This window comes from Pseudorca crassidens, chromosome 1 (assembly GCF_039906515.1).
Source record: "Pseudorca crassidens isolate mPseCra1 chromosome 1, mPseCra1.hap1, whole genome shotgun sequence".
Lineage (NCBI taxonomy): Eukaryota > Metazoa > Chordata > Mammalia > Artiodactyla > Delphinidae > Pseudorca > Pseudorca crassidens.
The window spans coordinates 104,094,852-104,116,110 of NC_090296.1; the positions used below are offsets into that span (position 1 = coordinate 104,094,852).

Consider the following 21,259-nt stretch of genomic DNA (forward strand, 5'->3'; position numbering starts at 1 on the left):
GTGTTTAATTGGCATGTGGAAAACAGAAACAGGGCTCAAAAGAAAAACAAGGGTTAACACGACGGATTTTAAAGCCATCAACACAGTTGATTTACTGAGAAAATGGGAGAGATAAGATGGCCTTTTAGAGTGAAGAGCCAAAATGTTAAGGCTCAGCCAGAGAGATCCAAGGACACTAGGAAGGAAATTTTTCAAACGACAGTCCATAGGCTGGGTCAGTCACCACCGCACGGAGGTGCCAGCTTAAAGCCGTCTGGACTCTCTCCTTCTTGTGAAAGCAGAGGATCCATTCAATATTTGCTGAGTGATAAATCCAGCACTTACAATAAAGGACCCCTTTACAGACGACATCAGGGAGAAGAGAAGCCCAACAAAATCGATGCTCTCAGCTCTTGGATGATTTGCATCTGTGTCTGAGCAAAGTGGCTCCTGCCTCCAGAGAAGCAGCAGCAATGCGAGCTCACCTCTCACGCAGCGCCCTCATCTCATCACCTCCCTACCCTCCAACCCCCACCGAACCCAGCCTCTGCTCTGCCAAGAGGGCAGGGCCCCGGCCACACCACAGCAACACCGGGAGCGCCGGAGAAAGCAGGAAGGTGTCCTCTTGCAAAGACAGCCCCAGAGAACGATGGCTTCTGCAAAAATCAGCTTTTGTTTTTAATGGGCCTGTTCCATGACTCATCAGCTACCACATATGCTGCACCCTGGCTCAAGCTATAAATCAACCAGGTTCCTAGGGAGGAAGAAGGGAATGACAGCAAAAGAGAGAAGAGAAACAGAGGGAAGTGGGGAGCATGTCCTCCGTGAGCACTCAGGTACTGAGGGACTGGAAAGGGCAGATGCTGAAACAGCGGCAGAGGCAGCCCTGGGCTCCCAGCCCTGCCAAACAGGCGCAGGTCCTGGTTCCCATGGTGCTATCCTGCTGGCCGGTAAGGTTGCATCAGCATTCTCTTTCTACCACAGTTCCTGTCTTGTGGGCGGCAGCAGCAGCAAGAAAGAAGAAAAAATGTTGTTTGTACTCTAATGGCTGCTGGGTCACTGAACACTGTGCCTGGAAAGAAAAAAGGGAAAGCGGAAAGAGACAGAGAAACTAACCAAGGTGGGAGCAAACTCCTTTGGGATGTATTAACTACAAAATGGACATTCTATGGATGAAATTCTATGGATGAAATGCCCTCATGAATAAACACTCCTCCCCCAAACTTTTTTTTTTTTTGGTACTTAGAAGAATCTCAACAGAGAATGTCGGCTTTTTATCAAGTCTCTTTCTCGTGGGATTTTTTTTTTTTTTTTTTTTTTTTGCCACACCACGTAGCATGCAGGATCTAAGTTCCCCAACCAGGGATGGTCCCCTGCAGTGGAAGTGCAGAGCCCTAATCACTGGACCACCAGGGAAGTCCCCCTCTCACCTGATTTCTGATGAGACTTTGGGTTCACTCCTAGGTGAAAGCATGAACTGTGACCAAGAAAACAAAATGATGTACTGGGGTGGAAGTCAGGACACTGCCTTGGCTCTGACACTCGTCAGCCAAATGACTTGAGCACTTTGAAGCCCGAGTTTCTTCATTTGTGAAATGAGGAGGTCAGACTAGATGAATGTTAGGGGTCCTTCTACTCTCCTCACCTATCCTGAGGGTGTTCCGGAGCAAGGGAGCCCTTCCAGGTGCCCTTGTGCCAAGATGCTGATTGTGTCTCCAGGGACACCCAACAGTGAAAGTGGCCCCGACTCAATGGAAGAGATAAGTGAACGCACACTCACGAAGTTAGATCCATACATATGATTAAACCAATGTTAGTGGGCAGAGACAGTGTCTTATTTATCTTCACACACTCAACACCCAACACAGTCTAGGCACTTGGCTTAATAAATACCTATTGCATGCACGTGGAGGCAAAGTGTGATGTAATGAAATCTTTCAGATTTATCTGTTATGAGTTGAACTGTGTTCTCCCAAAATTCATATGTTAAAGTCCTAACTCGTAGTACTTCATAACATGACCTGATTTGGAAGAGGGTCCTTAGAGAGGGTATCAAATGAAAAAGAGGTCATTAGGGTGGGCCCTAATCCAGTGTGACTGGTGTCCCTATAAGATTTCTGAACAGGGACACACAGAAAAGAAAGATGACAAGAAGAGACAGAGGGAGAAGACAGCCATACACAAGCCAAGGAGAGAGGCCTGGAACAGACCCTTCCTTCAGAGCCCCCAGAAGGAGCCAGCCCTGCCAACACCTTGATCTCAGACTTCTAGGCTCCAGGACTGAGACAAGAAATTTCTGTTATTTAAGCTACACGGTCTGTGACACTTTGTTATGGCAGTCCCAGCAAACTGGTACATATCTAAAAGTAGGGAGAATTGTCTAATAAGATACCCCATCATACTCATCACCCAGATCTTTCATTCCTGCATACTATCACTAAGCACCTCTAAAACAGATGGACCTTTCCTCACAATGCTGTTTCCAAACATCACAAAATGAATAATTTGAAGGCAAATTTAACTGACAGAAGAAATACACCTTATACTAAAACACACGCTTATATAATCCTCCACTAGAGCTACTAACAATATTGAAAACAAAATCCCAATAAGCTTGAACTGTTGTGGATAAAATGCTCAGAGGATGAGCGAGACTCTTAGAGCAATTCAATTCCATAATCGGCTCTCTTACTCAACATATTATCTGAGAATAAAAGCCTCTGTTACTTTGTTAAAGTACAGAAAAGAAAGGAAGAATGCAGTTAGTATTCATACTCACTCTCTGGTAACCGAAAATGCACTTTTCAAACTAAACCCAAGAAATTTAGCAGATGTCTTGAAGTCTTTGTTTAAAAAAAAAATTAACATGTGCAGTGGCATTTTATGTTAAATTGCACGTGTTTTAAATACTTGAAAATTGGCATGGCAGAACTCTACCTCCCTCTCCACCACCAAAAAAAGCAAAAGCATACCTTGATAAAGTATAAATCGCTGGTTAATTTTCCTAAAACTGTAGAGACTGGCGTTCCCAATACTTCAACAATTAGAGAACTTGGAATCACATGTCCTCTTCTAAAAAGTTACTTTTTGTCTAATACAAAGATGTGAAAGTCAGAATCGCCTACTTGTAAAATTTTTTCAAAAGAGTCTTTTGAAAAGCAATTTGCTCCATCAACTTTCAAAATCAGGCATCTCTGTAAAAACCCACAATCCAGCTAATTAGTCTCAGCTGTTCGTCATATGGCCTGCAAACCAGTCAAGTGACTTTGCCCCTTTCAAGTTTTTACTAAAACCCAATCTCCTGGTCTCTCAGACAGAAGGTGGCTGTATTAACCGCCTTCCAACGTTAGAAGACTCACACTTCAACTTTTTCTTTTTCCCATCAAAAAATTAGATGTTTCTTGAAAAGACATCTTTAAAGGGATTGCGTTCTCAAGGCCCTGAAGGTTTATATTAATACTGTTTCTTTACAAATACAAGGCCTGATCCAAACAAACACCACGGGAGATCAGTGTTAAGTGGCAGAGGTGACGGGACTTCCCACACCTCTCACTCCGGCCTCCAGACTCACGAGGGAAACTCTCTACCGCGCGGTCTACCCAGGTATCTTGCCGGCATCTTAAATTCAACATGTCCTGCCCTCCACTTACCTCCTGTGCTCTCCTCTCCAGACCCTGCTTCAGACCCTCCTCTCCTCCTGTGTCTTGAGTAACACAGTCCGAACACACACCCAGCCAGACATCTGACTGGCCCTCAGTGGCTCCTCCCACTTCCATTCGCCACCAAGTTCTAGGGCTCCTCCCTCCTCTTGCCTTTATTCCAAGTGTTTATCATTTCTCATTGGATGGCTACAATCAACGACACGTTCGGTTTTCTGGCCCCCAACTGGGCCCCCCCACGGACCCATCCTCCACGCCTCAGCCAAAGTGATCTTTCCAAAAGGTAAGTGGGTGTCCATCACCGTCCTCTGTAAAGCCAGCCAACGGCTCCCCACCACCTCCGCAGTGGCATCCCCATTCCTTAGGCCTCTGCCTTCTTTGTCATCCCTGCCTCCTGACTCCAGCCACCACAACTAGCTGTTAATTCTCTAAACCAGTGATTTTCAAAGTGGGAGGGCAGTCATCAGCAGCATCTGGGAAACTGTTAGAAATGCACATTCGTGGGTCCACCCCAGGCCTATGGGATCAGAAATTCTAAGGATGGGGGCAGCCAACAAGCCCTCCAGGTGATTCTGATACACTCCCCAGAGGGCACCTGCTCTAAACCCACCCAGAGACTTAGTCCTTCGGCTCCTTCTTCTGCCAGTAATGCTGCATTAGATGCCCCTTCTCTGTGCTCACTCTTCCTAGAACAGGTTAACCCTGGATGGTAATTATCCAATTTATTTCTTGCTGGTTGGTGAATACCTTTTTTTTTTTTTTCTTGGCCGTGCTGCGCGGCCTGTGGGGTCTTAGTTCCCCAACCAGGGATCAAACATGTGCTCCCCTGCAGTGGAAGCACGGAGTCTTAACCACTGGGCCGCCAGGGAAGTCCCTGAATATCTTGAAGACAGGAATTGTGTCTTATCTGACTCACCCGTCCCACAAATCACTAGCTGAAGACAAGCCTGTCACTGGGATAGATGCTGGGCGTAAAACGAATCACTCTATCCTTTGCCTCTAGGGGAAGCCACCCGCTCACTTTGACCACTCAAAGTGTGACTGAAGACTCCACCGATACAATCTACACAATCCCATCACCAACCTGAAATGTGAGCAACTGAAAAAGACTGAACATAACCAGTCTGACATCATCTGGTAAATGACACGGAATTTTCGGTTTATGTGGTTTATAAAGGAAAACTTATATACTCCTCTTTTCTCACAGCAACCTCTAGAATGCGGAGAATAATTTATTAAGGGAATGTACCAAAATGTTTAAATCCCAGATTAAAATTCATTACAGTTAGCTTATTCTAAATTACAGTAGAAGCTGAGTAAAGTTTCATATTAGCACTTCTCAGCCTTCAGGGTTCTTAGGAATCTTAGGATTTTGTTAAAATGCTAATTCTGATTCAATAGGTCTGGGTAGGGCCCAGGATTCTGCATTTCTAAGGAGCACCCAGGTGATACCCAGGTAACAATGATGCTCTTAGTCCTAGAACGACACTTTCAGTAGCAAGTAAAACTTCAACGACCCCATTTTTCATAGAACTATAAGTCTTAGAGCAACACAACCTTTTTTTAGACCACTTTGCATTGAAAGCTTTCTCAAATGTCTTTCAGGCTTCAGGATACAGATGGAACACTAAATACATTTAGTTCTATTCCCTCCCCAAATCTCACTAGTATAACAAGGAAGAGAATTTTATTGCTTATAGACATAAACTTACAAAAACAAAGAGAACGTAAGTGGAAACAACAGGAAGAAAATGTTGGAAGCTAGAAAGTATCGAATAGATGAACAAGAGGTAATCGATTAGCAGACCCAGGAAAGCAAACTCTTTACCTGCCGTTAGAGAAAGCCAACAAGCAACTCATCACAGAATCTCCAGAAAGGCTTAGGCAGTTGGGGCCCCAAACACCTCTGAGAGAGAGGAGAGGGTAAAGTGGGGCTGAAAATGGTGGAAGTCTGTTTACACCCCCAAGCCCCACCCTTGCCAGCCTTGTGACTCCTCCAGCTCTGGCAGTAGTCGAAGGTTTATTCTCTGGAGAGAGTAAAACTCCGAGTACCAGACTCTCAGAGGGTCTCTGAGTCATACCAACTTCAGTGGAGGCAGGGGGAGGCACTGAGAAGTTGCTAAGTATGAAGACACCTCCACCCTCACCTACACACTGGACTTCCAGAAGGCAGGCATACTCCACAGGCAGGTGGGTTCAAATGGTCTTCTCGGGAGAATCTGCCCAACCCAGGAGGGACGCTGAAAGATACAAAGGAGCCCATGACATGTCAATCTAGCTAAAACTCTGTTGTACCTGTTGGGAGAAGGAGGAGATGGAAATGGTATACGTGTGTGGTAGGGGTATAGGTGGAAAAACAAGCTAAAATTCTCTTCTTCCATAGTAAAGCATCAACAGATAATGCCTCAAACTGAAAAACCGGCCATAGAAATATAAGTACGTCATTTAGAGACAGGGGATATAACAACCAGCAAGAGTCAATTCATTGCAAGAACTGAAAGCAGTTGACTCTGGGGAGCAGGAAATGAACTGGGGGCGGGGGCTCGGATGCCTTCTCCTAACAAGCCTTGTAGAACTATGCCCTGATAAAATCTTTAAAATTAATTAATACAAAATGAAATGTAATGCCCAAGCTTAAATTATTTTTTCTTGGATGAGTCAGGCCATCACAATAAACACCTCTGACGTGTGCTACATCCTCAGGATCTAGGGCCTACACGGAAACAGGATGCTGAGGATCTGGGCCCTGGAGACAGGCTGCCTGGCTCTGAATCTCAGCTTTAGCACTCACTGGCTGTGTGACCTTCAGCAAGTTACTTAACCTCTCTGTGCCTCAGCTTCCTCATCTGTGGAACCAGGATAATAACAGGATTATTTTGTAAAAATTGAATTATGTAATACCTATAAAGTGCTTAAAACAGTGTTTGGCACATAGTAAATGTTCAGAAGTAGCTATTCTTATTAAGATATGTTTGCCCCTATAATAAAAGCCTCCTGACACTGTATTGATTTTGTCTTTTATTAGTTTACATTTCATTCTCCCTGTCCTCACCTTCTCTGTCAGTTAGCCAGCTGTCCCTCACCACAACAGTCAGTGTGCCTTTCTAGGGTCACCCCTTCCCCCGCCAATGTGCAGCTTCTAATTGACAAGGCACCTGGAAACCAAATAACCAAGATTAGAATTATGTATAAAATGGAGAAAAATGGGCACCACAAAATGTTCTGACGGTCTCTCTGTGGGGCAAATCTGCACATTTCCATATACGAATCATCTATCTGACAATTCAGAACCCTTTGGGCTTACTTTCTAACTATCAACTGTAGGTCAGTGAGCTGGGTGACACTCAGGGAAACCAACCATCCCAGTTTACCTGGGACTGCGTTTTAGCACCGAAAGTCCTGCATACTTGGAAACCCCAGTCCCAGCACTGGTTAAATTACTTAATCCTTCTGAGCCTGTTTCATCAGCTGTAAAATGAAGGATAATATTTACTTTGAAAGTCTATTGAGGATTAAGTGAGAGAATGTTCATATAATTCCTGACACATAGTAAGCTCTCAATAAATGATAGCTCTAGCTACTGGACTCAGTTACCTATTGTTATTACCAACTCTGATATCAGTGGCAAAATAAATTATCCTTAGAAACTTAACCTGTACCTTGGTTATTTTCTTACTGGAAAAATAATTAACCTTATATACAGTGGATCCCAGGAAGCTGAAATGTTTGCTTTCATGAATTTCCTTCCACCCTTTTCCTACACAATTTGTTTCAGGGACTAAGACTTGTTAAAGAAATGTAATATTTCAACAATGTTGACTTCTCCATGCATCTTTTCTACTACAGAAGCCCTGGGGTACTTATGTTAGTACTTATGTTAGTAGTTGCTTCTAAACTTCTGGACAGAAATCAGCATTCCAACTCGCAAAAAAGGACATCAGACATGATGAAATTCTTTTTTAATTTGCATCTCACTTTTTTCCTTCATAATGGCACCAAATCATTGTCTCCTAATGGATTAACAATTCATTCACTAAATATGTCCATTCTATGCCTGAAAAATAAGGGATCTTATCGACAAACAGATGAAATGCCATTCTGACCTCAAAAGCCAAAGGAAATTGCTCACATCAGGGCAGTCCACCAACACAAGGGCGAAGTTGCTATGAGAAAAGTTGCACGATTTGGGGTAGATAACTGAAAGGATCACAAGTTACTCAAAGCCAAGACATGGCCTGGGCACTCTAAGAGGCAGCAGAGAGCATGAACAGCCAGGCATGTGAGAGACTTCTCTGTCCAGGCTCCCAAGCTCCCACCTCCCATGCTCATACTTCTTCTGCCAGTGCCCCCACCCAGTGCCCAAGGCCTGTGAGCAAAACACTGGCGAACCACAGAACCTCCAAGGAGCCTTGAGAGACATCTGGTCCAACTACTGAAGCAAGAGTGATTGGATCCAGGAGAGAACTTCTCCAAGTATGGTCTGATGCCCACCGGCAGCAGGATCACCTGGAGCACCTGAAGAAAATCCACCCAGGCCCCTGAATGAGGATCTCTGAGAGGATGGCTAGGGAATGTGCATTTATAACAAGATTCCCAGAGGACTCCTGATTGTGCATAAAGAGGTTTGAGTGGAGACCACAGACAGCAAAACGCACAACCATCTCTGGGCAAATAACCCAGAGGAAAGACCACGTTTAACCTCCACCAACCTCAAGACTCCAAATCTGCAAAATAGGGATAATAATACCTACCTAGCAGGATGGTTGTGAGAATTAAATGAGACAACAGGTAATAGCTTCCAGCACAGAGCCTCACATGCAGCAGGTGTCCAACAAGTATTAACCCATCCCCCCCTTTCTTGTGTAGCAGTCTAACGAAGATTTATAACAAAAGTCTAACGAAGGTTTATAACTAAAGTCCCTATTTTGAACTTTTATAACAAAAGTCCCTATTTTGAACAAGATTTATAACAAAAGTCCCTATTTTGAACCAAGGAAAGCAGATGGCTAGCTTAAGTCCTGCATGTTAATGCGTCACCAACTAAAAGGCCGAGGCCAGCTTCTTTAACCAATGGTTGGGTTGTAAAAAGTACCTGTGATGGTGGTTCTCAAGCTTCAGTGGGCATCAGAATTATCTGGATGGCTTGAAAACACAGACTGCTGGGCCATCTCCAGAGTTCCAGAATCAGTAGTTCTGGGCCGGGGCTGAGAATCTGCATTTCTAACAAGTTCCCAGATGGTGCCGGTGTTGCTGGTCCCAGAACCACACTTTGATCATGGCTCCACTAAAATCAGATTGTTCTGACAGTTTGTAATCAAAAAGGAAAACGATGCTACATGCATTTCCTGGTTGACACCAGACTGGTTAGTTACATGTCAACAAAGAAAAAAGTAATAAACCCACAACTTCCAAGGCTGTGCCACCTCTGTCCCTGAGACTCTTTCTCACTACATTTTTCGAAAGGCGCAGAGAAAGCTGGGAGATTTGAGTGCCATCTCCCAGCTCCCCAGGTGGGTGCCCCTGAGTGAGACAGGGGATCTCTTTGAACCTCTCAGTGTATTCACCTGGGAACAGAAGTGGGCTCAGTCACTGGTTCCCAAACCTGGCTGTGCACCATCCATCACTACAGCAGCATTTTTGATAAAACATGGATTCCCCAGCCTTAATGCCAAGAATAGCAAATTAAAATCTCCAAAGGAGAGACTGAAAAACGTGTGGTTTTGCATGTGTATGTTTTTTTAGGTTTTGTGGGTTTTTTTTAATATTTATTTGGCTGCACCGGGTCTTAGTTGTGGCACACGGAAATCTTTGTTGCCGCGTGCAGGATCTTTAGTTGCGGCATGTGGGATCTAGTTCCCTGACCAGGGATCAAACCCAGGTCCCCTGCATTGGGAGCACAGAGTCTTAGCCACTGGACCGCCAAGAAAGTCCCTGCGTGAGTATGTTTTAAATAAAAGTTCCCTGTGTGATTTTCATGGGCAGCCAGTTTTGAGGAACCATTCCCATGGTGATCTTACAGGCCCCATCCAGCACTAAAGCTCTTGGACCTGTTTGATTTCTAAGTCCCTGTGTCTGAGTCTGTGCTTACCAAGTACCCTTGTCCTTTTATACTTGCTTCCCACAGAGTTTTTACCAGAGGAAGTGAGTACATTCATCTTCAAAGAAAGGAATCTCGTCTGCTTAACAGTTGCACTTTTCTCATGTATCAAACTGGCATTCCAGTTAGTTCAAAAAATAAAGTCCAGGACTTCCCTGGTGAAGCAGTCGTTGAGTCCTCCTGCCAATGAGGGGACACGGGTTCGAGCCCTGGTCCAGGAAGATCCCACATGCTGCGGAGCAACTAAGCCCGTGCACCACAACTACTGAGCCTGCACTCTAGAGCCCATGTGCCACAACTACTGAAGCCTGCGCGCCTAGAGCCCGTACTATGCAGCAAGAGAAGCCACCACAATGAGAAGCCCACGCACTGCAAGGAAGAGTAGTCCCCACTCGCCACAACTAGAGAAAGCCCGCACACAGCAACGAAGACCCAACGCAGTCAACAATTAATTAATTAATTTTAAAAAAAGAAACAAGTTTAAAAAATAAATAAATAAAGCTCAATGTAGGAAAAAAATAGGAATTACATAGGACAATCTGTCAGGCAATCTTCTCTAACACCAACTCCCTAGTTACTCTATCATTCATTTATTACCTTAGCATCTACCATGTGCCAGGCATTATTCTAGGTGCTAAGCATAGAGAGTTCACAAAACAGAAAAAGTCCCTGCTTTCATAGACAGAACAATTCAGTAGGAAGACACAGACAGTAATAAGTGAAGACAGAGATAAAATAATTTCAAAGAGTACTAAGTCCTGTGAAGACAATAGTGTAATAATAGGGTAGAGACTGACTAGAGACTACTTTCAACAGAGTGATCAGGGATTACTCTGCTGCAAGGGACCAGCCAGGTGAGGATCTAGAGAAAAGAATTATAGGCAAGTATAAAGGCTCTGAGGAAGGAAAGAACTTGGCATTTTTAAGGAACAGAAAGGAAGTAGGTAAGGCTGAAAGATGGAGGCACAGGGGTGAACTGAGGTCAAGGAGGTCAACAGGGCTCAGATCACGGAGACTCTTCCAGACCAGTTAGAACATTTGGATTTTACACCAACTGCAATGGGAAGTGACTGAGGAATTTTTTTTTTTTTTGCGGCACGCGGGCCTCTCCCTGTTGTGGCCTTTCCCGCTGCTGTGGAGCACAGGCTCCGGACGCACAGGCTCAGCGGCCATAGCTCACGGGCCCAGCCGTTCCACAGCATGTGGGATCCTCCCGGACCGGGACACGAACCCGTGTCCCCTGCATCGGCAGGCGGACTCTCAACCACTGCACCACCAGGGAAGCCCCGACTGAGGAATTTTAAACAGAAGAAGGATATGATCTGATTTACATTTTTTAAAGATCCCTGGCTTTGTGTGAGGAATGGGTTATGGGTGGCACAGAACGGGACCAGAAAAGCAGCAGGGACTCCCCTGGTGGTCCAGTGGTTAAGACTCCATGCTTCCACAGCAGGGGGTGCAGGTTTGACCCCGGGCCGGGGAACTAAGATCCTACATGTTGCGTGGTGTGGGCAAAAAAAAAAAAAAAGAAGAAGAAGAAGAAGAAAAGCAATAGTACAGGCAAAAAAATGATGGTGGCCTTTAACTGGCAGCTGGCACACAGCCATAGCAGACAGATATTTCTGGACTGCTTTAACATAGGGGAAAATCATTAATATACTTGCTTCAATTCCTGTGATATTTCAGAAGAGTTCAAGGAAGAGACACTGCTGGTTACAATTAAGAAACATTTGCACAGGGGCATAGAAAGAACCAGCAGACCTGTCTTCTAGAACCGTCTCTGCCATCAATTTGTCATGTGACCTTGGGGACCGCTCTGAACCTCTGAGGTGGAGGGGAGGCTGGGCCCCCTTGTTTCTAAGGTGCCTACCAGCCCTTAAATTACATGATGCCGTAAGTGTAACAAGTGAGGTTGTTGCCACCTTATCTGGGTGGCAAAATGGGCTGCTGACTCAGGGTTGGGGTTTTTGCTGTTGACTTTTAATCTCTCAGAGAGGCTCTAGCTAAGCAGGAAATGGAGTGTTAATGAAAAAACTGGCCAGTCCTACTATTTCCTTGGGAAACTCTGAGGTCTGTGGCACCTCTGGCACAAGGGTACGGTGGCCAGCTGGGAATCTGTGGAGCAGACACTCCCAGGAAGCTGAGAGCTCGTCAGGCCGAGGGGCTGAGGGCCCCGTCTCTGAGGAATTCAGGAACCAAGCCTTCAGTCACAGCACTCCCTGCGGCCCTTCTGGCAGCCTTCCACCTGCACTGAGTCACACGGCAGCCAGGCCCTGCCACCCGGCTCTCACTTCCTACTGGCAGGCTCTCCCCACACCATCCACTCCCCTCAAATGGTCCACCTGGCACCTTGGTGAGGACCTCACTCCATGATCCCTGAGGGCAGGGTTCTCAGTCCCAACTGCCCACCAGCATCCCTGGTGGGGATTAAAAACTATGTACACATATAGATGCCTGGGTCCTACTTCACATTTAATGACTTAGAATTGGGGTGAGGGAGAGGTTAGAAAGGCAAGAGTGGTGGAGTTAGGCTTAGTTACTTTACATGATGGAGAGAATGTGGAACTCAGGAAACCGCACACCAGAGAGGTTCAACGATGTGTCTAACGCAGGGTTTCTCAGCCTTGGCCCTACTGACATGGTGGGCAGGACTGACCCTTTGCCATGAGGGGCTGTCCTGTGCATTGTGGGATGTTTAGAGGCGCCCCTGGTCTCTAAATGCCAGCAATAGCTCCCCAGGTGTGACAACCAGACGTGTCTCTAGACATTGCCCAGTGCCCTCTGCGGGAGGAGCGAGTCGGAACCAGCCCTATTGAGAACGCTGGTGTAATATCACTTAGTTAATTATTGGCAGTGTTAGAAGCTAAAAACGAATCCACTAATTCCTGCCTGTGTTGGTTCCTCCACGTTCCAGCAGGAGCTGTGGAACACAGGGATGAGTCACTCTCTGAGGAAATACCACAACCCACTTCACGGCCCTCTGTGCCTAAGCAGAGTGGGGGCAATGGAGAACTGACCTTGTCTCTGATGAAGGAAGCCCAGCCTGGAACAGCCAGCAGCTTGTTTGGCCACATGTGGTCTCCAGTATCTGACTAGAAGGACGATACTTTATCTTTTCAAGGGCTGCTAGACCTTTTTACTCATGCCTGGGGTTGCTCCCTTGCAGTGGTGAGATTCATTATGAAAATGATTCACACACTGCAGGAAACAAAGAAAGCCCGACCACAACCATGGATTATATTTTAAAATTCTCAGGTGTATGTCTCATTCCTTCCTTCCCATATTAGTACAGCAAGAATTTAAACAATACCTTACCATAAGTTTTATTAGCTGACTGAGACCCTGTCTTTGTTGTCAATGATACAAATATACAGGAGATAAGTAACCAGCCATACTCAGATAAGGCTTGACCAGCTGCCCATGAGGTGGGATCAGAGCAAGATAGATGAGCAGCAGTTAGTTAAGAACGAACAGATTTTTCAGTCTCTTGGCAACCGATTTCATTGTTATGCTTTGACCTGGCAGCTGGTAAGGCTTTATATGAATTAATCAACAAAGCTATGAAAAAACAGGATTAGTGGCTCTGAAATATGGTATTCTCGTGAGAGTCAGAGGAAGCATATTCGTTTTCAAGACTGCTTTCTCAAATAAGTACAAATAACTTTTAAACAGTAAGAAAATAACCCAGTGTTTTAAAAGGACACATCTCTAAACAGGAAGTCACATACACCTATCTACTGCATTGGTCCTTACCATGTAGCTTCCATATCTATTCTACCAAAATACAAAAGGATACGGAGTATCAAAGGAATAGGCCACACAAAGCAAGTGACTTACAGTGAGACAGTAGTTGGTGGCTGTGGAATTGTTCTCAGCAAGTCCTCCTAAATCAAAGCATCTTACAATGAACACTCAAAGGTAACAAAAATATTAACCAGACCTTAAAAGGAATAAAAACACATGGAAAGACAGGCTTTCTGGCTTTCTGGCATCACCACAGAAATACAACCTATGGTGGCTCTAAACAGTCCTATGGTTCTCAGAGAAAAGACAAGGGTATCCACGAGGATGGCTTTGCCTGCTACATAACGGATCTAGGAACTGGAAGGACAGCAAGAGAATGGAGCGATCATGGGAGGGTGGCAAAAGAAGTGATTAAAGGTCAGCACGAAAACATAAGCAACTTACACATGATCTCTTAAGGGAAGACATTATGTAGCAGACCAACCACTGGACCCAGAGTTCCGGTTCTGGCTCTAACTGTGGGACCTTAGAAAATGACTTAACATCTCTGGATAAAAATTTCCTTAACTACCAAACACTAGAGTAAGATAATCTTCTACTTCCTTCTAGTTCTAATACTCCTTGAGTTTACAAGCCCCCTCCTTCCTTAAGATGGACACATGTGCAATCACCGAAGTGAGCCATAGCTCAGGCGTTCTTTGGACATTATCATGCTCAATGCATTCCCTGGGCATAAACCTAGGTTTACCAAACCAGGGTTACCACATTAGATTCAAGACACCAGTTGATTTTGCCTTTCATAAAAACAACTAATTTTTTTAGCATAAGTACATCCCAAATATTGCATGGGACATACTTATAGTAAAATATTAGTTGTTGGTCATCCAAAATGCAAATTTCTTTTTTTTTTCCAATTTGCTAAATCTGGCGCCCTACCTCTGACCCCACGTTAAAAGGTCAATTTCAAGACTCAAAAGTCTGATTTCATATTTGTGGGTGGTGCCAAGTGTGGCTGAGGCACCAAATGGGAGGCCTTCTCATGGGTAACACACACAGAGGCAAACAACAAAACAAAAACAGGCAAGGAAGAATAACTTTCAACATTTCTTTTGAGTAAGTGAGGCATCAAGTTTTCTTTAACAGTGAGTGAAATATGAGTGTTAGTAGACCTCAATCATACAAGAAAAACAATGTGGTGTACTGCACAACCAGACAGGAGGCCAAAACCAGCTGGATGCTCACAGCTCCACACCTCTCACCCTCTGGACATAAAGTTAATTACAAGCCCTTTATCTCTTCCTCCAACTCAGTGCTCTCATCTGCTCCCAAGATAATCAGCTTAAGGGAAACCAAACCATAAACTGGAACTTCCTGACCAAGAGGCAGAGGAATAAATATGATCCAAGCAAAACCTGCACACAGTATAAAAAATGAAAGCAGTGAAAGGGAAAAATTCCTCTCTTCAGAAGGCAATCTTGTTCTAACAATGGCAAGACAATCTTGCTGCCTAGGGCATCACATTTTTTTTTTTTTATTGTGAGCCAGCTTTATTGAGGCATAATTGACATATAAAATTGTAAGATGTTTAAAGTGTATATCATGGTGATTTGATATACATATACATCGTGAGAGGGATTCTCCCACCCATCCAGTTAATTACGGACTCACACTTTAAATATGTGAGCCCTGTTTGGTTTTTCAGGTGGTATCAAGCTTATCATAATTTATTAGAGAGAAATATATATATATATTCCATGTACGTAAAAATAATCCTTTTTCATAGTTTGTAGTGAAGATATAAACAGGGCACATTCCAAGATAAGTCTAAATAACGATGGAAGGCTAGTTCAGTTTTCAAAATAACACAGAAGATTGATTACTGTGCTGTCTGGGCCAGTTAACTCAATTCTCACTGAGAGAGGTCCGCAGGAAACCCCTCTCAACTGTTGCCAATATTGCTCTATCAGGAGCAGCAGGATGAGGTGGACTGAGACCAGATACTTATATCTATACACTAAGAAAAATTAAATATATGGACTAGAGGTTTCTAATGAGGAAAACAAATCCAAGTTTATTCATTAACTTATGGGTACATTCAGCAAGAGTTTATTGAACACTTCTTTTTTTGTCTAAGGCCACGTACACATAATCAGCTGACAGTCTAAAGTCGTCACGTCATTAAAGGCCAAAATGAGTCTCAGAACTGGCAATTTCAGTTAGAAGTCAGAAAAAGATTAAATTCACTGTACTGCAAAATATTCATTAGGAAATGAAATTCCATTTTCTCCAATTTCCAAGGGATTTCACTCTCTCCCTAGATCAGCACAAGAGACCGAATCACTGGAGACAGATGCTGAATGCCCCCACCCAGAGAAGAGGGCTCCCCACTGCCACGGTGGGAAGGACCCAAAGTCCTCACCTTTCTGCTTGTTCGACCTTTCCCTTTCCAAGGAGGGTAAGGCCATTATCTTGAGGAAAATAGGAGAATAGAAGAGGAGAGGTTTAGGAGTTGTGGTATAGCTATGGACATTGCTTCTCGGATAAAGTGGGAAGAAGAGTGAGAAAGAAATAGCAGAGTGATCCCCATTTCTCAGCCTCTCATTCCCTTTTCATTCACTCAACATGATTTTTTAGGGCTTAATATGTGCCAGAAACCATTCTAGGTGCTTTGCCCACCATAGTGAACAAGACAAATTCCTGACCTTCATGGAGCTTGTATTCCACCAATGGGAGATAGATGTTGTGTACAACATACGTGTGTGTGTGTGTGTGTGTGTGTGTGTGTGTGTGTGTGTGATGACAGTAAGTGCTATAAATACTCTAAAGAAAAATAAGGCAAGGGAAAGGGGAAGAAAATGATGGGACAGGGCGGGGGTGGGGGGTGAGGGATGCTATTTTAGATGGGATGGTACAAGAAGGCATCTCTAAAGAAATGACTTTTGACTTGAAAGAAATGAGTGAGTAAGCTGTGCAGACATCTGAAGAACATTCCAGGCAAAGGAAACAGCAAATACAAAGGTCCTGAGGCGTGGCTGAAGCAGAGTGTGAAAAGAGGGGAGTGATAGAAGATGAAGCCCCCCACACCATGTAAGGGGACTGCAGGCCACAGTAAGGACTTTGGTTTCCTTCTGAGATAAAAAGCCACTGGAGAGCTTTGAGCACCGGAGTGAGAGACATAATTGACTCTGGCTGCTGCGTTGAGAACAGACTGTAGAGTGGTGAGGGTGGAAGCAGAGTGGCCCTGTAGGAGGCTTTTGAGTAATCCAGGCGACAGAAGTGAAAGGAACTTGGTGGAAGCAGGGGAAACTGTGGAAATTTCCTATCCTAGGTATAGACTCAAAATAGAACCAATGAGATCTGCTGAGGGACTAGATGTGGAGTGTGAGAGAAAGAAAAGAATCAGGGGTGACCCTGGGGTGTTTAGCCTGAGCACCTGGAAGAGTGAAGTTGCCATTAACGGAGACAGGTGAGACTAAGCGAAAGCAGGTTTGGAAGAGGAAAATCAAGAGTCTGGTTCCTAGAGACTGTTGCCCACTTCAAGACCCTTAGATCTCTTTTAAAACCAAGGCAACAGAAATTGAGAAGCTGATCTTAAATTTCATATGGAAATTCAGGGAACCCAGAATAGCCAGAACAGTCTCAAAAAAGAAAAGCAAAGTGGGAGGACTCACACTTCCCGATCTCAAAACTCACCATGTACACAGCTAATAAAGAGGCGAGTATGATACTAGCATAAGGATAGACATACAGATCAGTGGAGTAGAACTGAGAGTCTAGAAATAAACCCTCACATTTACAGTCAATTTATTTTCAACACAGGCACCAACAGCATTGAGAGGGGAAAAAATAATCTTTTCAACAAATGGTGCTGGGAGAACTGGATGTCCATATGCAAAAAAATTAAGTTAGACCCCCTACCACACACCATATACAAAAATTAACTTAAAGTGAGTCAAAGATGGAAATGTAAGAGCTAGAACTATACAGCTCTTAGAAGAAAACATAGGCATAAATCTTCATGGCTTTGGATTTAGCAATGCTTTTTTAGATTTGACACCAAAAGCAGAGCAACAGAAGAAAAAATAAATTAATTGTACTTCATCAAAGTTAAAAATCAAGGCAGGCCATGGAAATTAAGGAAGTGAGGGAGTAAGGAAGAAAGAATAAAGGAAAGGAAGAAAGTAGGAATGAAAAACTAACATAAAATATAGAAAAGAATGATGGTCAGTCAAGTCTTTCCAGCACTACATTAACCTTTCTTCATTTGTAACCATCTGCAGAAATTCTGTTTTCCAGACTGTGTTTCCCCCCTAAAGCAAGTTTCTAAGAAGTTTAAGATAAATAAATAAATGGAACAAGAACAGTGAAGCACCAACAAGTTATATCACCAATAATTATAGAAAATTTATACAGCATAACACTCCTCCCCTTCTCAACATCTGAATGATGAGCTGAGCCAAAAGTGATAATCCATCCAGTAGGAAAAATAGCTGTTAGCCCATAGAGGTAAGAAAGAGGACCCCCTGGCAGGAAGTCATGTGGCCCGCAGGAGCCGAAATGCTGGGAAGGTGAAGTCAAGGGCTCACAAGCTTTCCTTCACTTCAGGCCTGACTTTGCTTAATCGGTGATCTACTGGGACAGAGACAAAAGCTTTGGCAATAGTTAGCAAACGAGTCATCACACCAGCCCTACCACCAGTCAAGACCAGAGAGCCTGGCTGCCTGGTAGGGTTTTCTGTCTGATTGGCAGGGAAAGAGAGAACCCTCTCCCACCCGTGCAGTTTGCCCGTCCAGACCCTCACCAGCAAAGGTGTCAAGATGTTAAATCATTCAACCGACAACAAAGGGAGGGAGGAAAAAACGGCGGGGGGCTGGGGGGCGGAGAGGAGGGCGTGCAGGAGGTCTGGAACCTTCTTCCTCCTCTCCTGCCAGAGAAGTTTCCTTCCTCCCACCCCGAGATGGGGAGCCTCGCACCTGGATGCCGCCCGGAGGTGACCTCAGCCCCGTCCCAACCTGGGACTCCACCTAATCAGCACCTCGCCCAAGCTGACCCTCACCCCCGTCACTGTCATCGTGGGGTCTGTGCTGAGGGCCCGGGAGAAGCAAAGCAGCTTTTCTGGTGGGCTCAGCCGCCCACAGGCGGGGAGAAAAGGAGCTGCAGCTCCACCCCCCGCCCCAGGGCCAGACTCTGCGCTCGCCCTCTGCGTCGCTCAGCCCCGCGGGGTGACTGGAGCCTCCAGGAGCCCCGGGCCTAAGCGCGCCTCCCCCGCCCGCGCCAGCCGCCTCACCTGTTTCGCCCGCGGTCCCCACGCCGCTCCTTCTGCGCGCGCCGCGTCCACCCGCTGACGGCCTTTTTTGGGTTCTCGGCGGGTATTTTCCGTCGGGCCCCACATCACTTCCCGTAAAGGAGAGCGAGGTGGGGGCGGGACCTCCTCTCCACCCTCCACCTCCCGCTTCCTCCTGTCACCTCGGCGAGCACCCCCGCCCAACTCTGCGAGAGCGCTTTGCGGGCGCCCTCCCCGCGCGCCGCCCCCAGCCCCGCCGCACCTGCCACGCAAAGGCCCCATTCGCCTCTTTTTAATCCAAGTTGGGTCTCCACTGCCGCTTCCCGGAAGGCGCGAAACCTTAGGGGGTTGTTTTCGTTCTGAGACACAGTGGTGACACTTACAAACTGCCACGGGATCGGGCACTGCAAGGTAGTTTGGTGTCTCTCGCCAAATCTGCTCCCCTAAAAGCCATTTTCTAAAGGTGTTTTCCAGGGCATCAGGTCGGTGTGTCCACCTTGTAGCCAGAGGTGCTGAGCGGCTGCAAAGTCAGCCCTGCCCTGCGGTTCCTGAGGCCCGGGGGCGCTCCAGCTCACAGTGCCCCCTTGGTCCGGCTCCCCAGGGACCGGATCCGCGCTGGGCATCCGGCTCTGCCACTGTCCATCCCGCCCCGCCAGCTCCTCACTCAGGGAGCCTGGACATGGCCCTCCTGGAGTGAGAAAAAGCTCCGGGATTCTTGAAAATGACCGGGGGAAGCGGGGGCGGGGGGAGAGTAGTAGAATTCTGGCAGGAAAAAAATATATTTCTGGAAGGAAATGACAAACGGGGTCTCTACTCGTACAGTCTAGTTCAGATTATAAAATCGCTCTCAGTTAAATTTCCAAGTATTAGAGCAATTCGTTAACAACAACAAAAAAAGTACAGTACTTGAAAGAATAGCCCCTGTACGGAGAAATCTGCGAGCCTTTGCTGCCCCCCAGCGGCTCCCTTCTCTCAGTGCCGACGGTTCTGTGTGGGCCGCTTGGACCTGTGGCTGTGAGGCAGGTTGCGGCCACCAGGTTCCCACTGAGAGGCAGCCAAATTCTCCTCCAGTGCCCTGGGGGTCTGAACAGTGGCTTTGGGGCCTGCCCCGTGGGCTTTCCGGCAAAGCACTTCTGAACCAAATAATTCTACTTCTAAGCAAAAGAAAATGACTGGAAGCCCTAGTCTACTGTCTCTTACTATCTGTTCTATCTCACTGATTCTTCTTGCACCACAAATTCCAGCTGTCTCAGGGCGACCTGCCCAACTCCATCATTCTTTCAGTCTATAACTACTCACAGTTCGCACTACAGTACAATCAGCTTCTCAGATTCACATATAGGATGAACCATATGAAATTGCCAAATATTGAATATACATTCAATTTAATAGTTCTAAATACAACACAGTGATCTCAAAGTTAGGGATAACAGATTTCACCATAGGGTGATGCTTTCAAGGGATGTTTTCCAGGGAAGAGAAAGGCCATCACACTGTTGTTGATGGAGGTTAGGACAGGAAAAGTAGCCCGATATTCATGTGTAGAGGAAGTCTTAGGAGTCACTGATCAGCTAAGATCTGGGGGGCCAACAATGCAGCAACCGCTAATGGCTCATATAAGGAGAGCTCCCCCTTCAGCCCTCCCCACTCCTGCAGCCAGGCAGGGCTGTCACCAGGAGTTTACCAGGCAGGAGATCAGAAAATAGCGATACTGTGGCCCATTCGTCGTCACCCATTCATTCATTTCATTCAGTGAGTCAAGCACTGTGTTAGGTACTGGAGAGGCAATAATGAACGAGGTAAATTGGTCCCTGCCCTCAGGGATCCTGCCCTCAGAGAAACCAAGTTAACTCCAGTGCAGTGAGATACGATCCTTGATAAGGGAAGTTAAAGAGTGTAACTGGAACACAGATAAGTGACACCAAGTCAAGACTTCCCAGAGATAGTGATGTATAGATTCAGAAGGATGAATAAGAGGGGAAAGTGACAGAGGAGAGAGTTTTAGGAAAGAGAGCAGAGGAATGGTCTGGAGGCAAAAAGAGAGAATGAGATATTGGAGCAACTGAAAGAAGTTCGGAAAAGCTGAAAAACTGAGTGGAAGGAAGCAATCAAAGAAACTGCAGAAATGAGCAGAGGCTGGAATATGAAGAACCCTGGAATGCTTATATTAGCTAACATTTATTGACCATTTACTCTGAATCAGCCAATATGCTAAGAACTTTACATATATCACCTCATTTACGTCTCACAATTGCCCTATAAAATAAGCACTATTCTTGTCCCCATATTACAGATGAGGAAACTGAGCCTTAAAGGGATTAAGCAACCTAAGTTCATATACCTAATAAGTGGCAAAGCCAGGACCAGAACTTAGAACCCATTTTCTTTTTTTTTTTTTTTTTTTTTTGTGGTATGTGGGCCTCTCACTGTTGTGGCCTCTCCCGTTGTGGAGCACAGGCTCCGGACGTGCAGGCTCAGTGGCCACGGCTCATGGGC

The 21,259-nt window shown here is 45.5% G+C and overlaps 1 protein-coding gene across 3 annotated transcripts in view; it reads right to left on the minus strand.

The window, feature by feature from the left end:
- Positions 1–19,360, minus strand: part of RAB27A (RAB27A, member RAS oncogene family) — a 74,022-nt gene extending 54,662 nt beyond the window's left edge. The window contains exon 1 of one of the 3 annotated variants that reach the window (XM_067747617.1): positions 19,147–19,360. The gene's annotated coding sequence lies outside the window, so the exon portion shown is untranslated. Of the gene's footprint in view, positions 1–18,766; positions 18,919–19,146 lie in introns of those variants that run through there. The other 2 variants (XM_067747607.1, XM_067747616.1) reach the window with 2 other exon arrangements.
- Positions 19,361–21,259: the final 1,899 nt, after the last annotated feature.